Here is a 14697-nt window from a genome sequence, read left to right as displayed (position 1 = left end):
ATGAATTCTAATATGAACTTCAGGACGGAGACTGTCCAACAGTACGAGTAAATTGCATTGACGTAGGAACAAACTTAGAACCCAGTATGACTCTTATAACCAGATCGCCTTACAGTCTAAACTCTTACGGGAGATACAAGAACAACCCGGACAACACAGCGAACTACTCAACAATAGAATTAGAAGACCAGGCTTCTCACCCTTGAGAGCTCCGGTCTTATTCTTACCAGAAGTCGACGGAGTGCATCATATGTACCTCGACGACCGGAGACTTCATTTGTAACGACCAAAAATTTCAAAACAATTAAAACTTTTCAAAAACAACCCATTTTAATAACGTTGTTACAAAAAGGTTTTCAATACATTATTTAACAGAGTATTTCCCAGGTCCATTTCATAAAACACCAACGCGAGGAATGGTACGATCACGCCTTTGCCTTGCCACAGTCTCCTGAGAACCTGAAAACATAAAACCACAACTGTAAGCCCGAAAGCTTAGTGAGATACCCCCAAAATACCAACCACATATACGCCCTTCCAGGCCACGAACTTCCGGTCCAAAACATATTGCCTTCCGGCCCATAACATATTGCCTTCCGGCCCATAACATATTGCCTTCCGACCCACAACATAAAAAGCATACATAACATAACAGAACATAGAACAACCATGCATACCGGGTCACACTCCAGACCAAGCAACCGTGCACATAACATATAATCATATAACAGTTCACAGTTAGCAAATCGATCAACATATCACATAACATATCATTACCCTAACCAAGATACCAGCCTAGCCGATCACTGGCGTAACATCACCCTACGACTCAGCCAACATACTAATTACGCACATACGCCTTTCCAGGCCATGACCTTCCGGTCCACATCGCAATGCCTTCCGGCCCACAACATGTAATGCCTTCCGGCCCACAACATATAATGCCTTCCGGCCCATAACGTAATGCCTTCCGGCCCATATCCCGCAATATCATAACAACAAACAACTACCCGAATTTCCATCTGATAAAGGGTCGGCCTTGGTGCCTTAAACCCTATTGATATAGTGAGGATAACTCACCTCGAAACTGCCGGCTGAAAGGATAAGATCCCGCTGCTCCAATCTCCGACACGAACTCCTCCACTGAACACCAAAACACTCAACTCTATAAATACCCTTAATTACCAAAATACCCCTGAAAGACAACTGGTCAACCCTTGGACAAGGTCAAGGTCAACCCCTGACTGACTCTCCTCGCCGAGTCAACCCGATGACTTGCCGAGTCCCCATACTTAGAACTTCCCTCAACCCGCGACCTAACTCGCCGAGTCACCCCAAGACTCGTCGAGTCCAACAACTCTGAGTCCACTCGTCCACAACTCACCGAGTCATCCCTTGACTCGCCGGTTCTCGACTCAACTAGAAAATATTGGGACTCTTCGATAAGACTCGCCGAGTCCAAGAACAGACTCGCCGAGTCTAAGGCTATCTTCAACCTACTCGCCGAGTTGTTCATACAACTCGCCGAGTTCCAGGCCATCTTCATCCAACTCGCCGAGTTGTTCTTCCAACTCGTCGAGTTCCAGCTCATCTTCAAGCAACTCGTCGAGTACACCCATGTGACTCGCCGAGTACCACCGGTCTGAATCCATACAGAAGCATTCCAGACCATGCAATTGATCCAAAACATAGATCTAGCCTCCTACAACTCATCCATCATGTAAAGTGGCAAAATTTACGTGAATCCAAAGAGATCTATGCATTTTGCACATTAGGGCTAAGGTTTGGGACATGATAGCTTCATCCAACACTCAACACAGGGACTTTCATGCATTCCAACTCTTCTCCATTCTAGATCTGAGGTAGCAACCTCAGATCTAACCTCTAAACTCCAACACATCCAAATATATAATCTTTAATACCCCCAAAATGATGCATCAAGGAAATAGCAGCTCAAAGACGAGATATTACCTCAAAAGAACGCCCCAACTGCAATGAAACTTGAATCCAAGCAAAGCCCCTTGCTCCAAGCCTCTCCTTCTCTAAGATCTCTTCAACAACCACCTCTCCAAGATCCAATTTGCTCAACAATGGGGTTTCTCCATGACTTTAGGGTTTTTGGGACTCAAGGGTGATAAAGAGGCTGGGAAGGAAACATAATGTTCTTTATATAAGGCTCAACCCCGAGAATTAGGGTTTTTCTCCACTCAACGCCTACTTGCCGGGTCCACCTCATTGACTCGCCGAGTCGGCTACTTAACACGCGACCAAATCGCAACTCTACTCGCCGAGTCCATCCATGGACTCGCCGAGTCACTCTTTCCCAATTTACTCTTTTAGCCCTTCAACTCTACTCTTGATATTTCGGGATGTTACAATTCTCCCCCACTTAAATTAGGCTTCGTCCTCGAAGCCTACAGCAATTCAATCCCAAAGATACTCCCACAACGCGCCACCTGGCCTTAACCAAGCCAAGTCCCTCAAGGCATACACATCGAAACTCAAATACACTTCTCTTTCCTTACAGTGTCCTGACCACCGTCTCGAGCCGGGCACCGACTGTACCCTCTGATAATCACACTCAACAACCGACAATTACCCATGAAACATCACTGCCCCAAATCCCAACAATCACTCGACCCATAAGGGCTAGAAAGCCATGAACCATCGGATCCCCGATCTGAATTCTACTCTATTCATTCCGTGACGACGAAAGACCCATTCTCAATCTCAGAGCAACTCCCACGAGTTCTCCTCTTGCAATCACATACATGTGCTGAACTTTCTCCAGCACCCTCAGATTGGGAAAACCTGATACACTGATGATATCCTCCAACATCCCCCAAAATGAACCACTAATACATATCCAAAACCCTAATCAGAATCACACTAAGAGCCCAAGACTCTCTCCCTGCATCCCTTCTGAGTCTCTTGGCTCTACATCTGCGGAATTCCTCCGCAACCTCAGCAGACATCCCAAACCGGATGAGCTTCTATTCCACTGCCGCAAACACGCTGCTCAAAAACCATACTCGAATTACTCTAATCATAACTCTGCTCTGTCGCTTTCACTTCCGTGAACTTGCACTCCTTCTCGGAGTTACACACCTCTCTCACTTCCTTTTCCAAGGAATCCACTTGGCCATATTGTCACTCCGACAAGTGCCACGACGCTCGCCCAACGCTACACCACCCTTCTATAGCGTATCCGCTATCCATCCTACACACATACTCTGACTCTCATCGCAGGGACTCTCAAGCCCATGCACTATCTCAACTAATCAAGTTCACTACCCGGGGCCAGACCGCCTAATGCAATCACACTGCAATATAAACAATCCATATCCTCGAACCGATCCAACAATACCTGCAGAGTCTTCAGCCTGACTGGACCACTCTCAGAATCTTCAGCCAATCTGGACCGCTCTCAGTGCCTCCAGTCTGGCTGGACCGCTCAACTAGCATTCCTCGTCCGAGTCATCTTTCCGGGGAATCCTCCCATGCATACTGTTCTAGCCCCCTAGGGGTTCCGAACTCTATCTCCATCACACACAATCGATCCCGGCCTGATCCCAGGCCCTCCACAAACAAAGGCCCTAGGTCTGTATCCCGCCCCGCATGCCCGACACTTGCTCCTATCAGCCTATACTCTGGCTGATAGATCACTGCTGAATTCCAGACAACTCAACAATTTCACATACTCAACGATCCTCCGGAGAATTTTCCAATTCTCCCCCACTTAGGGCACTAACAATCAACCACCGGTCGCCATCACTGACCTCCCAGAACAACTCTGCACAAAACCAACACTCACACGCAGACTGCTTCCCACAAGCATAAACAACCCTTAACAAAACACATTTCCACACTGATCAATCCGTTCAAAAGGAACCCGATCTCCAATTATCCACTCCACATACTGCAGATGCTACCCGACATTCAACCCAATGCCGCATCTCCACTAATAACCCTCACGAATGATAACCAACGATAGCACAAAACACCAAACTATAACCATACCAAACCTTCAGGGAACAACGGATACCAAGATGAAAACCCGAAACACAAATCCATAATCATGCCAAACCCTCAAGAAACAACGGATACCAAAACGAAAACTCAACAACGAGACTAGCAGATAAACGATACTCCACAATAATCATAAATCCACAAGGCAACAAGAAAGAAACATACCCGCAGCTGCATCCGGCACTGCTCTGACCTCCTCTGCCGCAAGCTGATAAGTACGACCCTGAGCCCTTGGGGGCTCCGCTCCACCCTGACCTCCACCTGTAATCCTCAAAGTGGCCGGTGCTGGAGCCTGCACCGGTCCTGCGGAAAGCTGTGGACAGTTGACCCTCAAATGTCCAATCTGACGATAATGATAACAAATCCTCAAATCCCGAACCGGCGCTGACTGCCGACAATCCCTCGCATAGTGCCCCTCCTTTCCGCACTTGCGGCATGCACTACCGGACCTACAAACTCCGGTGTGACCCCTCCCACACTTCCCACAAGTGTGGCTGCTCAGATCCCCTACTCTAACATCAATGGTCTTGGAACGTTTCGGTGCCGGCTGCGACTGCTCCGGAGCCTGCCTCAGCTCACGGAACTGCAACTCAATCTCTAACTCACGCCGCCTGGCGGCCTCCTGCAACTCCAACAAGGTCTCGCACCTCTGCGTAGACACAAACTGTCTGATATCCCCCTTGAGCATACTCAGATATCGGGACATCTGAGCCTGCTCCGAAGCGAACTCAGGGCAAAACATTGCCCTCTCAGTGAACATCCTAGTGATCTCAGTCACCGACTCCGAATCCTGATTCAGTTCCAGGAACTCCTGAGCCAATCTCTCCCTCTCCACTTGCGGAACATAGCGAGTGCTGAACATCTCTCTGAACTGATCCCAAGAAACCGCAGCCCTCTGCTCATCTGAATATGACCCTGCGGTCAATCTCCACCAATTCTTCGCCTCGAGCCTCAACAGGTTCAGAGCACACCTCGCCCTCTGATCAGCAGGGCATGAACACGTGAAGAAACACCCCTCCACGTCCGATAACCACCTCATAGCAACAATTGGGTCCTGAACTCCATCGAAGGTGGGAGGCTCCGTATTATCGAAGTCCCGATACTGAAAATCCCTACCAGCTCCTCCCCCTGCCGCTGCTACAGCCACTGTAGCCGCCGCGGCAGTCGTCACCGCGAGAGCCGCATAGCGCTCATCAAAATACTCCACCATGGCGGTCTTGATCGTCCCAAACAGTTCCGACAACTCAGCCCGGAACAATGCAGCAACCTCATCATGCAGGATCTTGCGAATCCTTGCATCCAACTCGCACGAGCTCATCTGACCAATAATCTCGGGCGGCATAGACCCACCCAGAACTCCCTCTCCTACTCCCAATCCTGACCCGGATCCACTCCCAGCATGCCTCGGGATCTCCATACTGAAGAACACCACAAAATCTCAGACACTTCCCATAATCCTGGGATCCAACTCTCTCAACCCAACCCTAGAGATCATGGTTTCCCTGATACGCATATGGGTCCTGTGCTTTCAGTAGTATGGGCCCATACTACCTTCCACACCTACCCATATTTGTATGAAGTACTACCACAACACCCTAGAGAAACATGCATAACAACGCTCAACCCTCACCACTAGAGGAACACTGAGAATCTCCCATAAGGAACCCTAGGCTACAAGCATCACAAATCAGGCAACATTATCATGAATTCCTGAAGATCCCTAGCCTAACTCTAGCATGTTGTTCTATCAAAGCTCAATAAAACAAATGTCATGAATGGTAATTTGGGGTTACTTAATGGCTCCAGTTGATCGTACCTCCGCGTCCTCCTTTTACTTAATTTAAAAACCATTTTAATTTCTCTTTTAAAACCTTCCTCGATTTGAGACTGGAGTTACACGAGTGTTCCTCCAATTCACTCAAACCAAGGCTCTGATACCAACTTGTAACGACCAAAAATTTCAAAACAATTAAAACTTTTCAAAAACAACCCATTTTAATAACGTTGTTACAAAAAGGTTTTCAATACATTATTTAACAGAGTATTTCCCAGGTCCATTTCATAAAACACCAACGCGAGGAACGGTACGATCACGCCTTTGCCTTGCCACAGTCTCCTGAGAACCTGAAAACATAAAACCACAACTGTAAGCCCGAAAGCTTAGAGAGATACCCCCAAAATACCAACCACATACACACCCTTCCAGGCCACGACCTTCCGGTCCAAAACATATTGCCTTCCGGCCCATAACATATTGCCTTCCGGCCCACAACATAAAAAGCATACATAACATAACAGAACATAGAACAACCATGCATACCGGGTCACACTCCAAACCAAGCAACCGTGCACATAACATATAATCATATAACAGTTCACAATCAGCAAATCGATCAACAGATCACATAACATATCATTACCCTAACCAAGATACCAGCCTAGCCAATCACTGGCGTAACATCACCCTACGACTCAGCCAACATACTAATTACGCACATACGCCTTTCCAGGCCATGACCTTCCGGTCCACATCGCAATGCCTTCCGGCCCACAACATGTAATGCCTTCCGACCCACAACATATAATGCCTTCCGGCCCATAACGTAATGCCTTCCGGCCCATATCCCGCAATATCATAACAACAGACAACTACCCGGATTTCCATCCGATAAAGGGTCGGCCTTGGTGCCTTAAACCCTATTGATATAGTGAGGATAACTCACCTCGAAACTGCCGGCTGAAAGGATAAGATCCCGCTGCTCCAATCTCCGACACGAACTCCTCCACTGAACACCAAAACACTCAACTCTATAAATACCCTTAATTACCAAAATACCCCTGAAAGACAACTGGTCAACCCTTGGACAAGGTCAAGGTCAACCCCTGACTGACTCTACTCGCCGAGTCAACCCGATGACTCGCCGAGTCCCCGTACTCAGAACTTCCCTCAACCCGCGACCTAACTCGCCGAGTCACCCCAAGACTCGTCGAGTCCAACAACTTTGAGTCCACTCGTCCACAACTCACTGAGTCATCCCTTGACTCGCCGGTTCTCGACTCAAGCAGAAAATATTGGGACTCTTCGACAAGACTCGTCGAGTCTAAGGCTATCTTCAACCTACTCGCCGAGTTGTTCATACAACTCGCCGAGTTCTAGGCCATCTTCATCCAACTCGCCGAGTTGTTCTTCCAACTCGTCGAGTTCCAGCTCATCTTCAAGCAACTCGTCGAGTACACCCATGTAACTCGCCGAGTACCACCGGTCTGAATCCATACAGAAGCATTCCAGACCATGCAATTGATCCAAAACATAGATCTAGCCTCCTACAACTCATTCATCACGTAAAGTGGCATACTTTACGTGAATCCAAAGAGATCTATGCATTTTGCACATTAGGGCTAAGGTTTGGGACATGATAGCTTCATCCAACACTCAACACAGGGACTTTCATGCATTCCAACTCTTCTCCATTCCAGATCTGAGGTAGCAACCTCAGATCTAACCTCTAAACTCCAACACATCCAAATATATAATCTCTAATATCCCCAAAATGATGCATCAAGGAAATAGCAGCTCAAAGACGAGATATTACCTCAAAAGAACGCCCCAACTGCAATGAAACTTGAATCCAAGCAAAGCCCCTTGCTCCAAGCCTCTCCTTCTCTAAGATCTCTTCAACAACCACCTCTCCAAGCTCCAATTTGCTCAACAATGGGGTTTCTCCACGACTTTAGGGTTTCTGGGACTCAAGGGTGATAAAGAGGCTGGGAAGGAAACATAATGTTCTTTATATAAGGCTCAACCCCGAGAATTAGGGTTTTTCTCCACTCAGCGCCTACTCGCCGAGTCCACCTCATTGACTCGCCAAGTCGGCTACTTAACACGCGACCAAATCGCGACTCTACTTGCCGAGTCCATCCATGGACTCGCCGAGTCACTCTTTCCCAATTTACTCTTTTAGCCCTTCAACTCTACTCTTGATATTTCAGTATGTTACATCATTGAGATTTCCTTTAGAAATCGTTGTCTCTGCCTCGCATAGACGAGTTGATTGAACAAACACAGGGAAAGAGTTACTTTCAGAAATGGACCTGAGATCCGAATATCACCAGTTCGAGTGATAGGGAAGGATGTCATGAAGACTACCCTCCGAACTCGATGCGGACATTTTGAGTCCGTAGTGATACCCCTCGGATAGGACCAATACGCCCATCGTATTCATGAGCTAAATAAGTGGAGTATGCCTTTCTTACTGGGATCAATTCGTCATTTCTCCATGTAAATGACATACTTATCTACCCTCGTAGTAAGAAAGAACCCATTGAAACATTACCCTCGGAGATACTTTTCACAAAGTTCTCTGAACAAGAATTTTGGAATTTAAGAGTCTAATTTCCTGAGACACACTATTAGTGATGTGGAAATTTTTGAGTACTCTGGCAAATTATCCAAAACCGTTGGGAAATTTTTGGCACCGTAATCATCGACGGAAAATTCGCCAAATTCCAGGTCTTACCTACCTACTATCATAGTCCACTCATAACTCCTCGCAAATTCCAGAAACCCTTTCAATTGTGACTCAGCAAGGGGTGGCCCTTGACTGGGAAGTCAAGCGAGAGAAAGAACCTTTGGAATTCCAAGTGAGAGGCCAAGTTCTTTATGAAACCTCACTCTGGGAACGGCTTACTACGCTTCGTAAAGCGGGGAAAGCTAAATCCAAGATAGATAGGACCTCCGAGATTCTTACCAGAATCGGTCCTATATCTCGCAGACTAGACCTACTTCGCGAACTAAGTACGTACATTCTACTCTTCGCGTCTCGATCATGAAACCATACTTTCCGTTAGGACTCTTGTAAGTCCACTCGTCGAGATCCTCGCCTTCGTATTAGAACCGTAGTGACCCTCGACCGAGAGGTCAAGCGGACGAAGCAACGCCGTCGCCCATTAGTGAAGGTTCGTTGGGATGCCAATCGAGAACCCGATTTAACTTAGGAGCACTAGAGCCAATCGATTACGAAGTTTCCACCTAACAACTCGATCACTTCTACTTACTTCCTTGCCTAAATTCTAATTTCGGGACAAAATTTCCTTTAACAGGATGATGTGACAACCCGAAATTTCCATTCTGAACAAACAATATCACTTCAATAAAAGTTATAGCAGTCATAGCAAAGTTTCAGACTTTTCCGTATAAGTTTGAATAATTCAGGGTTTACACCTCAGGAGATATCAGGAGAGTGGATGCACTAGGGTTTTGTGCAACACTGTTATTCCAACACTCTATTATATTAGAGATCATTCTGGGAATAAATTATTTTCTGCCAAAAATCTCAGGACTATAAATAGAATTTTGAAACAATTTCATTCATTATTTACATTTACAACTAGAGAAAAGCCATTTTCTCTCTCACGGATCTTCGGGTTTTTATCCCAAATCGTGAGTACCTCTCTCTAGTAGTGTTATGTAGCTCTTAATGTGTTTATAACATAGATTAGATAGCTAAACAACTAGATTTAGGAGTTTACTCTCTAAGGTGTTCTTGGGCGGTAAACTCCCGAAACAAGGCCTAGCCTTTCCCCCGTGATATGTTACAACCTTAGGCTTGTATATAGGTGTAAGTGGGACAAGAAAACAACAATGAAACACCAAAGTTTGGGTGTTCACGGCCCAAGAAGATCTTGGACCGTGAACTCCAAAATCATGGATCAAAGTGTGCTTTTAATGCACCTAAAGCCTTGGACTAGCATATAGAATTACCTCCACTTAAATCAAGGACTCTGACACATCAAAAACCCCTCTTTTTGAGAGATTATGGCCCTAATAAAGCTCTTGGGCCGTAAACATGAAAGAAGGGCACCAAAGTGTGCCTAAGGCCTTCATTTGCTTTAGGTAAAAGTCTAGAACCCATCCTACATGTGTGTATGAGACTTGAAAGCATCAAAAACACCCTTCCATGAGAGTTTACGACAGTAAACTCCAAAGGAATTGGCCTTGGGGCCGTAAACTCCTCAAAGGAGTGTAATTTTGCCCTCAACCTTCCATGAATTAACCCACCAAGTTGGAATGCTTCTAGGAATCATTTAGCACCTCAAAACAACAAAGGACATTAAGCCTTGGAGTTCACAGCCATAAACTCAAGAGTTTACGATCGTAAACTCCTTGTGTAGGGTTATATGGAGAGTAAACTCAAATTGGGGTCCTTTGGAACCCTAAACCCAAGTGCCTTGTCCCACAACAACTTATATGCAATCCTTAGGGCTTATAACACTTATATAAAGTGTTTATTGTGTTCTAGGATGTCTTAACATTATCAATTAGTAATTTAAGACTAATTGGTTACATATATGTGTGATCATATGTTCATTAGGATCATAGTGTGTGTACAAGTCCTCACTTGACACCTAAGAACCCGACACCGTTCAGTTCATCCAAACCACCATCTACAGGTGAGTTCATACCCCTTAATCAATGTTTTAAATGATTTTAAATGCTTTAATGGGGGGGGGGGAATACAAGTAGAAAATAGTATGTTATTAAATCAATCTTATGTATTTTATAACTGTGTTTTCACTCAGTAGATTTCACATACTTCAAAAGGTGATACATGAAATGGTTTTCTATCTTAAAATACCTTGATAACAAAAGTATTAGTTTTGAAATGTTTATTAAAATGACATCAAGTCACTCTTAATTATTGTTCAAAACTCTTAGATATCTTACCAAACCATTACTTTTACCTTCTTGAACAAAACTATACTTATACACTTATGTTCATATATATGTTTGAGATTATAGTTTTCATCCTTCATTTAGTTTCCCACACTCTTGTGTAGCAATGGTGTATAAACCTACTTGAACAACCAATTACCTTTCAGTTAATTATCATAGGGATAGTTAGAAGATATCAAACATTATTCCTATTACAAGGAATCACACAAGAGTCAGTTCATTCATGAGTCTATACCAGTACATTACCTGATACATGAGTACATATACATATACTTACCTGATACATGAGTATGTTTACATATGATTATATGATACATGAGTACATTTATTTAGGCTTACATGATACATGAGTACGTTTACATAGATACATTTATCTGAATACGCTTACATGAATACCATACATGAGTACCGTTACATAGATGCATTATCCTGTATTCACTTACCTGGATACTTGTACCTAGAGTTACGAGGAAGATTTATTAGAATCTTCTGTGTAAATTGTCTTTCCTATCCCAGTTCAACGGGATATCTAGGCGGGACTAACCATTCCGAATCCCAACTGATTAGCACAAGTGGTTGATGACCATCTACAGAGGTCTAAGGTTAATACTTATACTAGGTAGATCGATTTCGGGACTAACCCTCCCTCCACCCTGCTGCCGCTACAGAGGATGAGTGGACAATCTTCGGATGTTCATTAGGTTATACATTTCGCTTTACGCGATGGCGTGTTAGCCCTAGTACCTAGGAATAACACTTACATGGTTGTACTTTTTCCTGTTTACTTTATTTTGTGATACTTTCACATAAACGAGGAGTTAGATTAAATACTTTAGTACTAGTCAATAGAAAGGAAAAAACTATCATTTTACGTACAGAACATACAATAGTCTTGGTAGAAGACTATCATATTCTTTTCCTAATTTACTTTATTTTGTGATACATTCACATAAACGATGAGTTAGACTAAGTACTGTTTGTAATAGTCAAAAAGAAGGAAAAACTATCATTTTCATAGTAAAACATTCGGGTCTTGGTAGAAGACTACATTTCATACGTGTAGGAAATAAGGGAATTTCTAGGATTTTCAAACTTATATCAATTGTTACATTTAAAGATTTGCCAGACAATCATGACAATTTTCCAAACAAGGCAATGACACTTAAATACTTATGAATTCACCAGCTTTAGGCTGATACTCGCTTTCAAAATGACTTGTATTCTCAGGTCACCAGTTAGACAGGTACGGTGGTCAGGTTTTGAGTAGACGGAGCACAAACTAGACTCACCTTATTTTGATTATTCATTTTATTGTTGTACATTATGAAAGAACACACATGTATTAAAACTTTACTTTTAATGCTATGGATGATGTTGTTGCTTGTTTACTACTTTACATTATTATGATACTTCACATGACGTCCTCCACCCCGGAACGTTTCTACCGTTCTTGGTTTTGGGGTGTGACATCAACCATAAAGCTTTTAATCACATTAGGATGTCTATATGTGTTTAATTAGAGTTTAAATCACTAATTACTTGTAAACATATGTCTTCATATGTTACTAGGGTCATAAAGGGTATACAAGTCTTTACTTGACACCAAACGCTCATTCGTACGGTGGTCAGGTTTTGAGAAGACGGAGCACAGACTAGAGTCACCTTATTTTGAATATTCATTTTATTGTTGTACATTATGAAAGAACACACATGTATTAAAACTTTACTTTTAATGCAATGGATGATGTTGTTGCTTGTTTACTACTTTATACTGTTATGATACTTCACATGACGTCCTCCACCCCGGAACGTTTCCGCCGTTCTTGGTTTTGGGGTGTGACATCAACCATAAAGCTTTTAATCACATTAGGATGTCTATATGTGTTTAATTAGAGTTTAAATCACTAATTACTTGTAAACATATGTCTTAATATGTTACTAGGGTCATAAAGGGTGTACAAGTCTTTACTTGACACCAAACGCTCATTCGACACTTCCACCCGATCTACTCATTGCAGGTGAGTTCATACCCCTTAATGAACCTTTTCAAATGTGTTTACATGTTTTAGGGGGGGGGGGATACAAGTATAATGCTACAAGTTTTATCATCAAATTTTATGTGATTCATAACTTACCATCAAAAAGGAATTTTTCTATACTATTAGCTACTTATCAATAAAATGGTTTTTAATTAATTATCAAATGCATTTTTAAGGTTAAATTGTTGTTAAATTATTTTCAAACTGTGTTTAAACCACTTTTCTTTTAAAAATATATCTACACTAATATGTTTATATAAGTAAGACTTGAAGGACTTAGGACCGATAGCTCGCCTTACTTTCTGTTCTTGTTTGATGTGGTCTAGGGTATCTGTTATCCATCCGACTGTCGTTGATTTCTTAGTTATATATCATATATATTCGTGTTAGATATGAAAGTCTTCATCTGATTCAATACCCTTGTTATTCAAAGGCATGAAATGATACACTCTAGTTAACTATACTCACTATAACCGCTATTATTACAAGTTAATACATGTATAAGAGAACACTCTATGAACTATACTAAAATTCTACTATACTATAACACAAGAGAGTACACTAATCCAGAGTATAACACACTATCCCTCTATAAGGCACTCTACCACGCTTACACCATGTAACCAGGGCTTCCCGGAAGGAAAGCAACACTACATGTATAGATCTATACAGGCAGGACGCTATTACATCACGACTGTTAACTACAGTCCGAGTCGACCAGGCCCAGGGGTGGCACTACATCACTACACTACGTATGACCAGGAAGGTCATCGGGTTCCCTATTATTATACAGTTGGTTACATGAAGGGTCACACCTATATCCAAATTAATACACTAAGACTTGAAATCTAAGCTAACATTTCTTCAGCTATGATACTCCAACGAAGTTGATAAATAACTATTACTAACCAAAGTTGCACCGCTACTACTGTTAGCAGGCATAACATTTCTTCAGCTATGATACTCCAACGAGATTTATTATTGTACTTTTATAACTGAAGGTTTCAATGATAATACTTTTACGTACAAAGGATTTAACTTACAAATGTACATATCTGGAAAATATAGGATTTTCTAGGGATTTCTACTACTCACAAACATAAGTTACAGTTTTTATATTACATGTTCGTAAAACTCTTTTACACTAACAACGACACTAAATTCTTATGAACTCACCAGCTTTATGCTGATACTCATTTTCCAAATAACTTGTATCCTCAGGTCAAAGATAGACAGGTACTGATGCAGCTTTTGGAGAAGATGGAACACATACAAGACCCATCTTTTATTTTGTTATACTTTTGGTGTCTATTCAACTTTACATAACACGTTTGTAATTAAACTTACTATATAAATGCAATGGTTGTTGTCGCTTGTTTTTACTGTTATGCAATTGTTATGATACTGTACATGACGTCCTCCACCCCAAAACGTGTTCCGCCGTTCTCGGTTTTGGGGTGTGACAGATTGGTATCAGAGCATTGTTTATAGTGAATCAAGTATATCAACCTATAAAAGATATACGAACTATAAGCATTTCGGGACTAAAACACTCTGACCAAGAATATATACTTATAAATACTAAAATATTTAATTAAGTATATATATATATATATATATATATATATATATATATACATTCACCACTACAAAAGGATCAGTATCATACTAGAACAGAACAAAAGTATAATGATTGTTGAACAACACAGTTAAAATTAGAGATATATAGTAACATCTGGGGGATGTAGCCTGATCAACTACATTTATCCAGGAGTGACTAGCATGTGCCTAAGAGTGATGGGGATGTTGCAACAAGTCTAAAAACTTACCAACACTACCACAAGAACGTTAGAACAAGAATACTATAGGAGTATTCTGCATTCTACTAACTACATA

The sequence above is a fragment of the Lactuca serriola genome, chromosome 5 (assembly GCF_051521515.1).
Source record: "Lactuca serriola cultivar US96UC23 chromosome 5, Lser_US96UC23_V15, whole genome shotgun sequence".
Lineage (NCBI taxonomy): Eukaryota > Viridiplantae > Streptophyta > Magnoliopsida > Asterales > Asteraceae > Lactuca > Lactuca serriola.
This window is presented reverse-complemented; position numbering follows the sequence as displayed.